We start from the raw sequence: 12,525 nt of genomic DNA, 5'->3' as shown, positions 1-12,525 counted from the left end.
TTCGGGACCACAAAATCAAGTCATAAAAATAATTTACCATTATATTTTGTGCTGATTACATGTGTAAATGCAATTGTGAAAGTTTCATGCTTTAATTTTGTCATTTGCATGTGAAATTTCAATAGGACTTATGTGAGACAATTGTGAAATGTGATAGGCTAATTTTAAAAGTGATCTATTAATGCCTATTAATAAAAAAGGGGACTTGCATGTCAAATTATCCATTATTGGATAGTGGCCGGCCATGATATTGTTAATATATATATAATATATATTTTATATTAACCTTTTTATTCTACTAAATGATTTAATGAATAAAAGATAGTTGAATATTGGTTAGTGGGAGGAGAAACCAAAGTAATTCATCTTGTTCCTCCATTGTCGAAACTTGAAAGGAAAAAGAATAAAATTTTTTGTTTGAGTTTCGGCTATGGTGATTGCTAGAAGAAGGTATGTTTAATGCCACCTTTAGAAATGTATGCATAATTTGGATGATTTGTTTGAATTCTACCTATTCCATGGATTAAATTTAGGCTATTTGGAAGTTTGAAATTTGGCTAAGAAGCTTGAAATTTTAGTTGAAGCTTTGATGTCATTAGCTTGGAAAATTATGTTGGATGTGTTAAGTTACTTGTTATTTTAACTTAAACGTTGAGGTTAGCATTTGGGTTGTTGTGTAACACCCCTTACCCGTATCCAACACCGGAATAGGGTACGAGGCATTACCAAAACACATACACTTGTAAACGTATTTAACCGAGTTATAAAATTTCATCAAAATTAAAACTTTCAAAAATAATTAACATGTTTCTATAACTTTTCACAATATATCCTCAAAATATTATAATCATAATAATTAGGGCCTGCGAGACCCGATACATACTCATGCAATTTAATGCTTCATTTCCATTTCATTCAATTCACAATTTCTCATGCTCATAATTTAAATCATATCACTAGAAATTTCCATTTAATTCACGTACAATTCAATGACATCAAATTCAAAACTAATACGTATTTACCATTTAACTCAATGTTTATTGATTATACCATTCAATAACACATTTATGAAATTCTCAATTTAGCAATGAAAATATCACTTTAGTTTGAATAACAACATCGTCCTGATATAAATACACTACCACCTATCCATTTACTTTAATTCTTTTGGGCCCATTTGTCACTTACCATCCTTAATCAAATTAGGGAACGGTCACGGAAAATTGAGTACTTCACTTTCACTTTGCCATAGTATAACTATGGTCTTACGTATGATCACTTATCACTTGTCCCTTGATCAGATAAGTGTAGCCACTTATCACTTTGTTTCTTGATCAGATAAGTGTAGCCACTTATCACTTTGTCTCTTGATCAGATAAGTGTAGCTAAAGCTATCACTTATCACTTTGTCTCTTGATCAGATAAGTATAGCCGAAGCTATCACTTATCACTTTTCACTTGTCACTTGATCAGATAAGTGTAGCCGAAGCTATCACTTATCACTTTGTCACTTGATCAGATAAGTATAGCCGAAGCTATAACTTATCACTTTATCACTTGATCAGATAAGTATAGCCGAAGCTATTACTTATCACTTTCCACTTGTCACTTGATCAGATAAGTGTAGCTAAAGCTACCACTTATCACTTTATCACTTGATCAGAAGTACTCAAATCCGGCGTTCCGCTCAATTTGATCATTTATTCATATATCAGGCTTACCAACATGTGTTAATTCATAAACCATTCATGGTATTATTTCATGCCAAATCATATACTGAATATACCATACACACATACTATGAAACTTTATTTTCACACATGAGCTTAAACCATGACCAATAATGCACAAAAATAAGCATCATTCATATTTCATCGTTTATGAGTTATGATCAAACATATGACCATTTATACACGAATCATTCATATATTTCCCAATTTTCCTCCTCCTCCTCTCCATTCCACATCCTTAATGTGTATAACACACTTAAACAACATTAACCATAATTTCAATATTCACTAACATGTATATTCAAAGCTGTTTATCCGAGTCAGAGTCACTAAATTATTTTTATCCGGAGCTACAGAGCTCCAAATTAAGATCCGTTAATTTTCCCTGAAACTAGACTCACATATCTTCATACCATAAAATTTTCATAATTTTTGGTTCAGCCAAATAGTACAGTTTATTCTTTAAAGTTTCCCCTGTTTCGCTGTCTGACAGTTCCGACCACTCTTCACTAAAAATTAATTATCTCATTGTACAGAATTCGGATGATGTTTTAGCTTGTTTCTTCTAAAAATAGACTCATTAAGGATTCTAACCATATAAACTATAACTCATAATCATTTCTGTACAATTTTTTAATGATTTTCCAAAATCAGAACAGGGGAACCCGAATTCATTCTGACCTTGTCTCACAAAATCTATTATATCTCATGATTTACAATTCCATTCCTCACATCATTTCTTTTATAAGAAACTAGACTCAATAAGCTTTAATTTCATATTTTATTCATCCTCTAATTCAATCTCTACAATTTTTGGTGATTTTTCAAAGTTACACTACTGCTGCTGTCCAAAACTGCTTTAGTGCAAAATGTTGATTTCCATTTTGCCCCAAATTTCACAGTTTATACAATTCGGTCCTTTCTCAATTAACCCCTCAATTAATCTAATTTTCTCAATTAGTACTTTACTAGACATTATAAGTTGTTACACAACTATTGAAATTCAGAATTGCCACATATAACTCTATCTTCAAACTCTTTTACTATTAGGTCCCAAACATTCACTTTCTATTCAATTCTTTCAATAAAATCAGCATATGAACAATTTAAAGCTCTAATTTCATGCTAAATCATCATATACTTCCAGCACATATTCATATCAACTTTCAACTTCTTTCATAAAATCAAAAACTAATGAATTTAACAAGTGGGCCTAGTTGTAAAAGTCATAAAAATACAAAAATTTCAAGAAATAGTCAAGAATTGAACTTACTTGTAATAAAAATATGAAGAACCAGCTTGAAGAAGCCCTTCCATGGTGTTTTAGCTGATGAGAATTCAGAAAAATGAAGAGAAATCTAGATAATTCCACTTGGGTCCTAACTTTATTAAGCAAATTTTGCAATTTTCCAATTTTGCCCTTAATTCTCCTTACTTTCTTGCTGATTTCATGCCTCTGCCGTCCAGCCCAAATAGACCTTGGGTCTATTTTCTTTTAAGCCCTCTTCCTTTTATCATTTAAGCTATTTAATCATTTCCCAAAATTTTGCATTTGTTACAATTTAGTCCTTTTTGTTCAATTAATTATCGGAACTTTAAAATTTCTTAACGAAACTTTAATACTAACTTTTTAACACTCCATAAATATTTATAAAAATATTTATGGCTCAGTTTAAAATCCCCGAGGTCTTGATACCTCATTTCGATTCTAATTATTTTAATATTTATTTCTAGTGCACTATTCACTATTTCAAAAATTTTCCTAACTTCATATTTAACTTATACTTGCTAAACTAATAATATTTTCTACCCATTTGTCGAATTTAGTGATCTCGAATCACCGTTCCGACACCTCTGAAAATTCAAGCCATTACATTTTTTTTTCGTCGGATTTGTGGTCCCGAAACCACTGTTCCGACTAAGCCTAAAATCGGGCTATTACATGTTGAATATGCCGAATTTGGATAGGTTAGCATTTGGGTTGTTCAATATGCCGAATTTGGATTTAGGGAGAGAAATAGGTAATCGGTCATGCTATTTTATTGATAAAATAATTGTTAAATGTTTCATATGTTATATAAATGAGCTTGTAAGTGAATTTGAAGACTTGGAAAATTTTGGAAGAGAAGTGCCGAATGTGATTTTTGGGTGTGACTTAAGGGGTAAAAATATGGTGGCTTGAGTTTAGTAATATTCGGCCATATGTGATGATATATTGAGCCTTATATATTCGGTCTTATAGATATGTACCTATGTAATGATATAATGAATTTGGTATATCCGGTTATATAGGTAAATATTTATGGAGTGTTCCAATTGAACTTGTAATTTCGACCACATATGTATATATAAATAAATATATATTTGTAAAGATATGTTTGATCTTGCATATTCTACTAAATAAGTGATGATGATATATGAAGTTAAATGTGGTTTTGTAAACTTGTATAGATGTGTGAAAGTATATTTTAATTTATAATGATATTTGGCTCTGGAAGTGATTTGAAAACTTGCAAAATGCTAATCTTATAAGTATTCGGCCAAATTGGTAGATATGATAATCATGTGTGGTTATGAAATTGTTAAGTTAAAATTTATTATTCATTGATTTAGTAAATTAGTTTATTAAATTCAAACATGCAAGGTAATAAGTTAGTAAAATGTTCCTTGATAGTTTTAATCTATTATATGGGGATAAATGTAATTGTTGAGTGTAGCCTAGTAATATATTCGATTTTGTATGAGTAGGGCATATGTATGATGTTTAAATAGCTAGTTAGTAAGGTCATTTGTACCTTAAATATATGATATACATGTATTAAATTAAATTGCTTAATTGATAAGTAATTGAATAAATCTATTTGTTTTAAATCAAGCTCAAGAGCAGAAAGTGTCGAAATCAGATAGGGGAAAAGAGAAAGCAATGGAGTAGTCTATCCATAACTGTTCAAATATATTCGAGGTAAGTCTTTGAGTATTGAAACTTAGCTTATGATTTGAAAAAAATCATGGTATATAAGCATAATAAATAAATTGTGACCTATTGGTTCTACTTGAATTATGTAGTGGGATAAATAATTTGTGCATATGACTTGTAGCCGAATGGTTATAGAAATCATGTTGGGTAGCGAAACGAAATCGTGTTCTTTGTATGTGGCTATTGAGCCGAAAGTGGAATGGTTGATAAGCACGTTGTGCTTGTGTTCAAGTAATGTAAATGAAATGCTAATGTGTTATGATATATATATGTGCATGATAATGGAGAATTATATCCGGGCTAAGTTCCGAAGGCATTCATGCTGGTGTTATATCCGGGTTAAGTCCCGAAGGCATTCGTGCTGGTGTTATATCCAGGCTAAAGTCCCGTAGGCTTTGTGCTGGTATTATATCCGGGCTTAAAGTCCCGCATGCTTTGTGGTGGCAATTGGATTTGGGTTTTAAACCTAGCAGACTTAATGTCGATGATTGGAGTAAGATTATGATTTCGAATGTTCGTAGTAAACTACCATTGAATATGTCAAATACATTAAGTTGGTCAGGTATGTATTATATACTTTTATATGTTAGATTGATCGGAATTGAATCATGAATGCGAAATGAGAAGTATATGTGAAAATCTCATATGTGTATGTGTGTATTCGGTTATGGTGAAAGGTTATATGAGATTGATTTGGTGATACACATGTTAAATAATATGAATGCAAGAATGGGTAATAAATCTGCTTGGGACAGCAGCAGTAATGTGATTTCAGAAAATCACCATAAATTGTGGGAGTTGAGTTAGAAGCTGAACAAATTATGTTATGAAATCTTAATGAGTCTAGTTTCTTATAAAAGAAACCATGTGAGCAAAATAATTGCCAATAATGAGATATTTGAAGTGGCGTGGAATAGAGCAAAATGAATTCGAGGTCCCCTGTTCTGTTTTCAGAAAGTCATTATAAATGGTACAAAAATGGTTATAAGATAAAATTTATATTCTTAGACTCCTTAATGAGTCTAGTTTCAAATGAAATAAACAATAACATATTTCAAATTCTGTATAATGAGAAATTTGATTCGTAGTAAAGAGTGGTCAGAATAGTCAAACAGTGAAACAGGGGAAAATTCAATAAAAATCTGGTATTGATTGGTCAAACCAAAAATTCTGAAAATTTGATTGATGGAAGATATATGAGTCTATTTTCAGGAAAAATTAACGGCACTTGATTTGGAGTTTCTTAGCTCCAGTTATAAATAATTTAGTGACTGTTGCTCAGGAAGACAGCTTATAATGAATTTGTGATTTTGTTGCAAACATGGTTAAAACTTGTTAATGAGATGCTTTTTGAGTTTTCATGATCTTATTTGTGATTTCAATATTTGGTTTTAATTGAGTTCAGATTCAAGTGAGGTGAATTTGCTAAATATGCATTATGTTCATGGATACTTGGCCAAAATGGCAATTATCTAGGAATGATTTCTTGAAAATTTGAAATAATCGATCTATAAGTAAATTAATTGTTTGCATTGCTTAAAACTTACTAAGCATTGAAGCTTACTCCGTGTTCTCTTTTCCATTTTTTTATAGGTTTATACTTTAGCTCGAGTTGGAAGGGCCGGAGATATCATCACACTATCGAGTCATTATGTGAGTTGAGAAGATTGTATATCATCATGGTTTAAGGCATGTATAGGATAGACTATAGGTAGAATGATATTTTGACTTTGTATACATTATAGCCATGCGAAGATGGCTTGCTCATTTTGTTTAGAGAAGCCTTATAATTGAACTAATGTGGTGAAATGTTTTAGTTATAACTTGATAGTAGTTAAATTGTTATTAGATATTCAGTTATGTTTTGATAGTGAGTCATTTTGGAAATTTATAAGAGCTCTTATGGAAAATCAATGAGACATGTTTGCATTGTTGATAATTTATGTCTGGTAAGTATCTTTGACCTTATAGAAGTTTTGTTCAGTCAAGTAATACCTCATAACCTTATTCCGGCAACGAATACGGGTTAGGAGTGTTACACATAAAACATTGTAAAATTATAAAAATGAGAAATAAAAATTCAAAGAAGTCAAAGTATTATTCACTTTATTTAAAGAGATACTGCACTTGAAGGTGTTAGAGTGAAGAATATCCCTTTTATTTCATGTCATAATAAAGAATCTAATTGGGGCACAATTTCAGTGTTTTAAGGCAATCATACTGGCTCAATTAAACAAGTCGAATAACACCTTTATATTGGAGACTCGGTTATTGTTATGGGAACCAGAAAATAGCTAGCAACTATTGTTTTGAGCGCATATTATTTTGTAAATAAACTCCTTGTGATTAAGCTTTTGATAGGAAAATACTTAGCGAGAGATTGAATCTTAAATAATTGTACAGGAAAGAGACTACAAGATAATAAGAGAGTAGAGCTTAAATAATATCTTGTATTGTTGCATTATAGTGAAATATTTTTGGATAAGACTGTTTAGATATAAGAAAAGATTTTGAAATATGCAACCAATTTGTGTGCTCATTATTTTACTTTTCCCGTTTCAGTTACATTTTTAGTTACAATTGACAATTTATTGCTAAAAATTTATATTAAAATTAAATACCAAATGAAATTGAAAGCTTGGACTCTAGACCCCTATTGCTCCAACCATACTTAGTAAAAAACACACATGAGGAGGTTTATCAAGTGGTTTGATGAGAGAGTGTGGAGAGTAATACTTACAAGAGGGGCACCACGCATAGCTGTTGTAAATGGTGTTAGCACTCCTAGAGACAATCTGGACCACCGAGGTGGATAAAATTGGCAACAATACCTTAAAGGTTTTGAATGCCATTTTTAACGAAGTGGACCCCTAAAAACTTTAATAAGAGAATATCCAAGTGCTCACGGCTTGAGAGGCTTGGAACATTTTCGAGATAGCATAGGAAGAATTTTATTTTATGATATCGATAAAATTGTTTGAAACAATAATTTTTAATCCATTCAATGGCAAAAAAAAAAAAAAAAAAGGCATGTAATTGGTTGTATTATGTGCAAAACTATTATCTCCTACTACTATGATTGTTTCTATATTTGCCATTTATCCAAAAAGTAAAATAAAAATCAGGACCTCACATTTTTGCCCAGCAAAGATTGCTATAACTCTTCATCTTCCTTACATCTACCCTTTATAATATAACAAATATTTCATAGAAATATATATTTTACTAAACAGTATAAAAGGTTAAATGTGCAAATCTCACATATAATATTTTTTTCAAAAAAAAAAAAGAAGAGTAAGAAATAGATATTAAGCACTTTTCCTTCACATTCAAATGATTAATTTACTTTCTGAAAAGTCATTATGTTACACCCCTTCCAAAATTATTCAAAAAAAAATTTAATTTACGATTGATAAATTTTAACCCTCTTTTTTTCATTTCAATGTTAAGTTGATATCATTGAATCATATAATATCATATTCGATCATATAATAAACTCTCAATTTTTAGTTCTACTTTTTTATTTTAGTGCATTTATATTTGTAATTTTACAGCCCTATTTGTTACTAAATTCATGTCCTATTGCTCAACCTAAATGTTAAAATAAAGTTTTAATTAACATAAATTATTGAATTAAGCTTTAACAAAATAAATTTCTACAAACAGTGATAAATCACAATCAATCACTAAAATTTTATTCTTCACATGAAAAAATCCTTCTAATCATGTAATGAAAAAACAAAACAAAATATTTATCTTTTCAAAAAGAAACGATCGAATGACATCTCGCCACGTCAACGTGGTAACATGGCTTGGTGGGGTCTAAGTCATGACGTGGCGTTATTTTAACAAGGGTAGCTGTGACTTTTATGGAGGTTTACTGTTTAATTGGGTTTTCTCGAGATCAAAACCTAACTAACGCCAACAACCGGTGACGGAATTGGCTAGGCACTACTGCCGATACCGTGACAGAACCGCCGTTAGCCGGTCATTTCAGAGGCCTGCCTCTTTGACTTCCATACGTGTCCACATCTCTGCGGTTTTTCTTAACCTGATACTAGAATACAAATTTATTATTTACTTTTCTAAAAGGGTAAAACATAAGGCAAATGAAGACAAAAAAAAAATCTTTAATAAAAAATGAAGATTTTAATTTATTTCTTTTCCGGCGAAAACCGTTGATTGCGGTTGGGAATAAAGTGCTCTGACAGGGGACCACTTCTTTTTGACTGCATCTTGCAAAGTCATTTTCTTTCCTTTTTCACTCGAACAAAAAATGGTAAATCTTAAATATTTGATTTTACATTGTTTTACCGGATACTGTCGGTGGACTTTAGAAAAATATTTGTTCCAGTTACAGGCCAGTCTGGTTGTCGGGTTGTCTGGTTAAGCGAATCCTGGTTACACGCCAGTGTTTGGCGATACTGTTGCAGAGGCCAGGCGTTACCATAAATACACCGCCACGTTTTGGGGCTGCAAACGCCATTTTTTTATTCATACCAATTTGTATCATTCTTATATTTTTATAAATATGATATTAAATAAGTTTTAAACATAATACTAGTAATTATTTTTGTGGTATAAATTTTGATGTATTTAAAGTTGAGGATAATTTTTTTTGTTAAAATGGGTAAAAGTTTCGTTAAGGTTCTTATATTAGGGGTGGATTGTATTATGTTTATTTTACTAAAAAATAGGTAAATTAATTATTATACGTTAGATTAAACATTAAATTGGTCTTTTTGTGAAAATTTTCATCTATTTTAATTGCTAAAAACTAGTCATTAAACGTTAGTATAAGATACATGTGTCATACCACGTGTAATTATTTAGTTATTTTGTTGGCTACTTCGACTTTTAACAGTAAAAATAGATGAAAATTTTAATTTAAAAAATAAATTTACTCTTAATTTAACATATAAAGATTAATTCATTTATTTTTTGAGTAAAAAAATAAAATACACTCTAGAGACTTCTATCATACTTTTACCACTACGATGGAAATCTTGCCATTTACACTTTTGGTGGTTAGGTTGCAAACATTGCCCAAATTAAACATGGTCTGCAATTTTGGTTGTCCATTAATGCTGAACTTTTCTAGTTTATCATGGCTATTCTTTTTTGTGTGTTTAGTTATTATTATTTTTTCTTAAGATCTACTATAATATCTATTTTAAAATATTTTTACATATTTAAATTAATTATATTATTACAATAATATTTTTATCTTTTTTATCATTTAAAAAAGTAATAAAAAAGTTATAAATATTAATATTTGAAATCGTATTATTAGTGTCTATAAAATATTTTCTTTATTTAAACAGTATTGTACAATTTAATGTTTTTAGACAAATTGTTTTACCTATATAATTTATTTATATTGATAATATTATTGATTAAGTTGTAATTATAAATCAAATCGGTACCAACTAAAAAAAAATGACAATATCATGATCATTAGCGAATATAAGGGGAAGGTGAGAGCCATTGTCCCCCTAACTTTTTAGAAATTTACATAGTATCATTACATTAAATCTCTTAAAAATTTAAATTCTGCATCAAAAAAAAAAACCAACACCTTTTAAAGTTTACCCTCAAGTCGTATTTCTAGATCTGTCACTGACTATGATAGACAATTGAAATGCATTTAATATTCTTAATATAATATATTTAACTATTTAAATTTTCTTTTACTCACAATTAAAACTTATTTGTTTTCCTTTAAAAAAAAATAGTTTTTCCCGGTTAATTCAAAACACACATCTACTTTTAAATGTATAGTTTCCACACACATAATAAAATTTTTAGTATATTATTAATTATTTTAAAAAATAATATATTATTATATTTCTTAAAAATATTAATTTAATTATTTTAGAAACAATTCTTGAGCAATTTTATGGATAAAAAACAAAATTGTTGAGTGATTTTAAAAACAATAGACGTAGGTGGAATTAATTGATTTTAGGTTGGATCTGAAACATGATTTGTTTTTACAGATTAGTTTGAGCAGAATTATTATTTAATTATAAAAAAAGAAAGAAATGGAGAAACAAATAGATATGATTTGTTTGAAGTAATTTAAGTTATAAAATAGCAGTATTTCAAAAATTGGATTCAAATTGGGCGTCATATTTTAATCAGAAACTGGTAACGGATAGAAACAGGCAAATTAATGGGCACTGCAAACCGTGATTTGCCCGGAAGATTCGTGACCGATCCAGATGACTCCCAGATTTTGTGGCAATGAAGGAAATGTTGCACTGTAAATTGACAGCGGGGTTCACCCCACAATATGAAGAGCGATATATGGCATAATTTTCAGTTTTCCTCTTTAATCTCAAACTTCATGTGATGTTTGTTTAAATATAATATAATCAATGGTTCATACAAACGGTAGTTTCGATTCTCCAAAATATTTATGATTTATCTATGATCTCTCTAAAATAATTTTTTAATTCTGCTCTTGATTATATTAATTAATTTTTTTTATTTTTTTATATTTTTTAAAATTTATTTTATGATCTATATTTAAAGTTCGTGTCTATTTATCTCAACCAACTTACATCCTCTTTTAAAAATACAACCTGTAACACTTGTTTTTTTTCTCTTTGGTAAAGAAAATAAACCTAAGATTAACTTAGGAGTAGTTACAAGTCCTCACTTCCTTCTTTGTCGGCGGCTACAAGGCATGAGAGGTGGCTAGCCTTCTGCGAATCTGAAATGTGCAGCTTAGCCAAACAATCAAGTGTTCCATTGACACATCTGGCAACATGGCTTATAACGAGTTATTCTATGATTCTGATTTATTTGTTAAATAAATAAATTACATATTCAATGTTATAGGTGTATAGTAATTTATGGTGATAATAACCTTTTTATATATTTTCAAATATTTATAAAAAGATGAGACAGGGCGATGTCTGTAAATGAAGTAAAATTTTAGGTATCGTATTGTATAATTTATTTTGCACGTGTTACATTGTACAAATTTTCATTAATGCTTAAATATATGTAGAGGCACCCATGCATTTTTAACACCTTCATCCCACCATCCTAGTTTTAAAACCTGAATCCCTTTTAGCTGGACAAAAAATAATGGCTTTTTGGTTCAATTTCTTTTGCTTCATCATCCAACCTTCTTCAATAAATGGCATGTATTAAATATATAAGAAATTTATTTGGAGTACTGTTTTTATAATTTTAAAGGTTACAATATGATAAAAATAAATTAAATTGCTTATAAAATTAGAATAATCAGTATGCAAAATATTAGCCTTATATATAAATATTAAGTTATTAGTTTAAGTTCAAAAGCTTACTTGAATTTATAAGAATTTACTTAAAAGATATTAATCTCAAAAAATGAGCTCAAATAAAAGTTAGACTCATTAAAAATTTAGGTTAAATTTAAGATTTTAATATGTAAAGTTCAAGGCTAGACTATTTTCTAAATTTATAATATATTATGTAATTTATAATAAATAAAAATTAAATATATAATAAATTAATAATATATTATAAACATTAAAAAATTGTATGTTAAATTGCTTATATTTAAAATTTAATAAATAAAAACATATAAATTTAAAATAGTAACTTGGGTTGAACTGAGTTTAAATAATCATAAAATCTATTAATATTATATATAAATCAGGCAACCCCACCCAACTGGGGACATCACTTTTAGGTCTTAGTTGTAAAACTTTTACCTAATACATAGACCTGTAATGCCAAACCCAATTATTTGCAAAGCCGAAATTGTCCAATATTTGTAGCCACAAGTTTGTGCAGTGCAGGTTTTGGTAGCAAAATGAG

Source organism: Gossypium hirsutum, chromosome A02 (genome assembly GCF_007990345.1).
Source record: "Gossypium hirsutum isolate 1008001.06 chromosome A02, Gossypium_hirsutum_v2.1, whole genome shotgun sequence".
In the NCBI taxonomy this organism is placed as follows: domain Eukaryota; kingdom Viridiplantae; phylum Streptophyta; class Magnoliopsida; order Malvales; family Malvaceae; genus Gossypium; species Gossypium hirsutum.
This window is presented reverse-complemented; position numbering follows the sequence as displayed.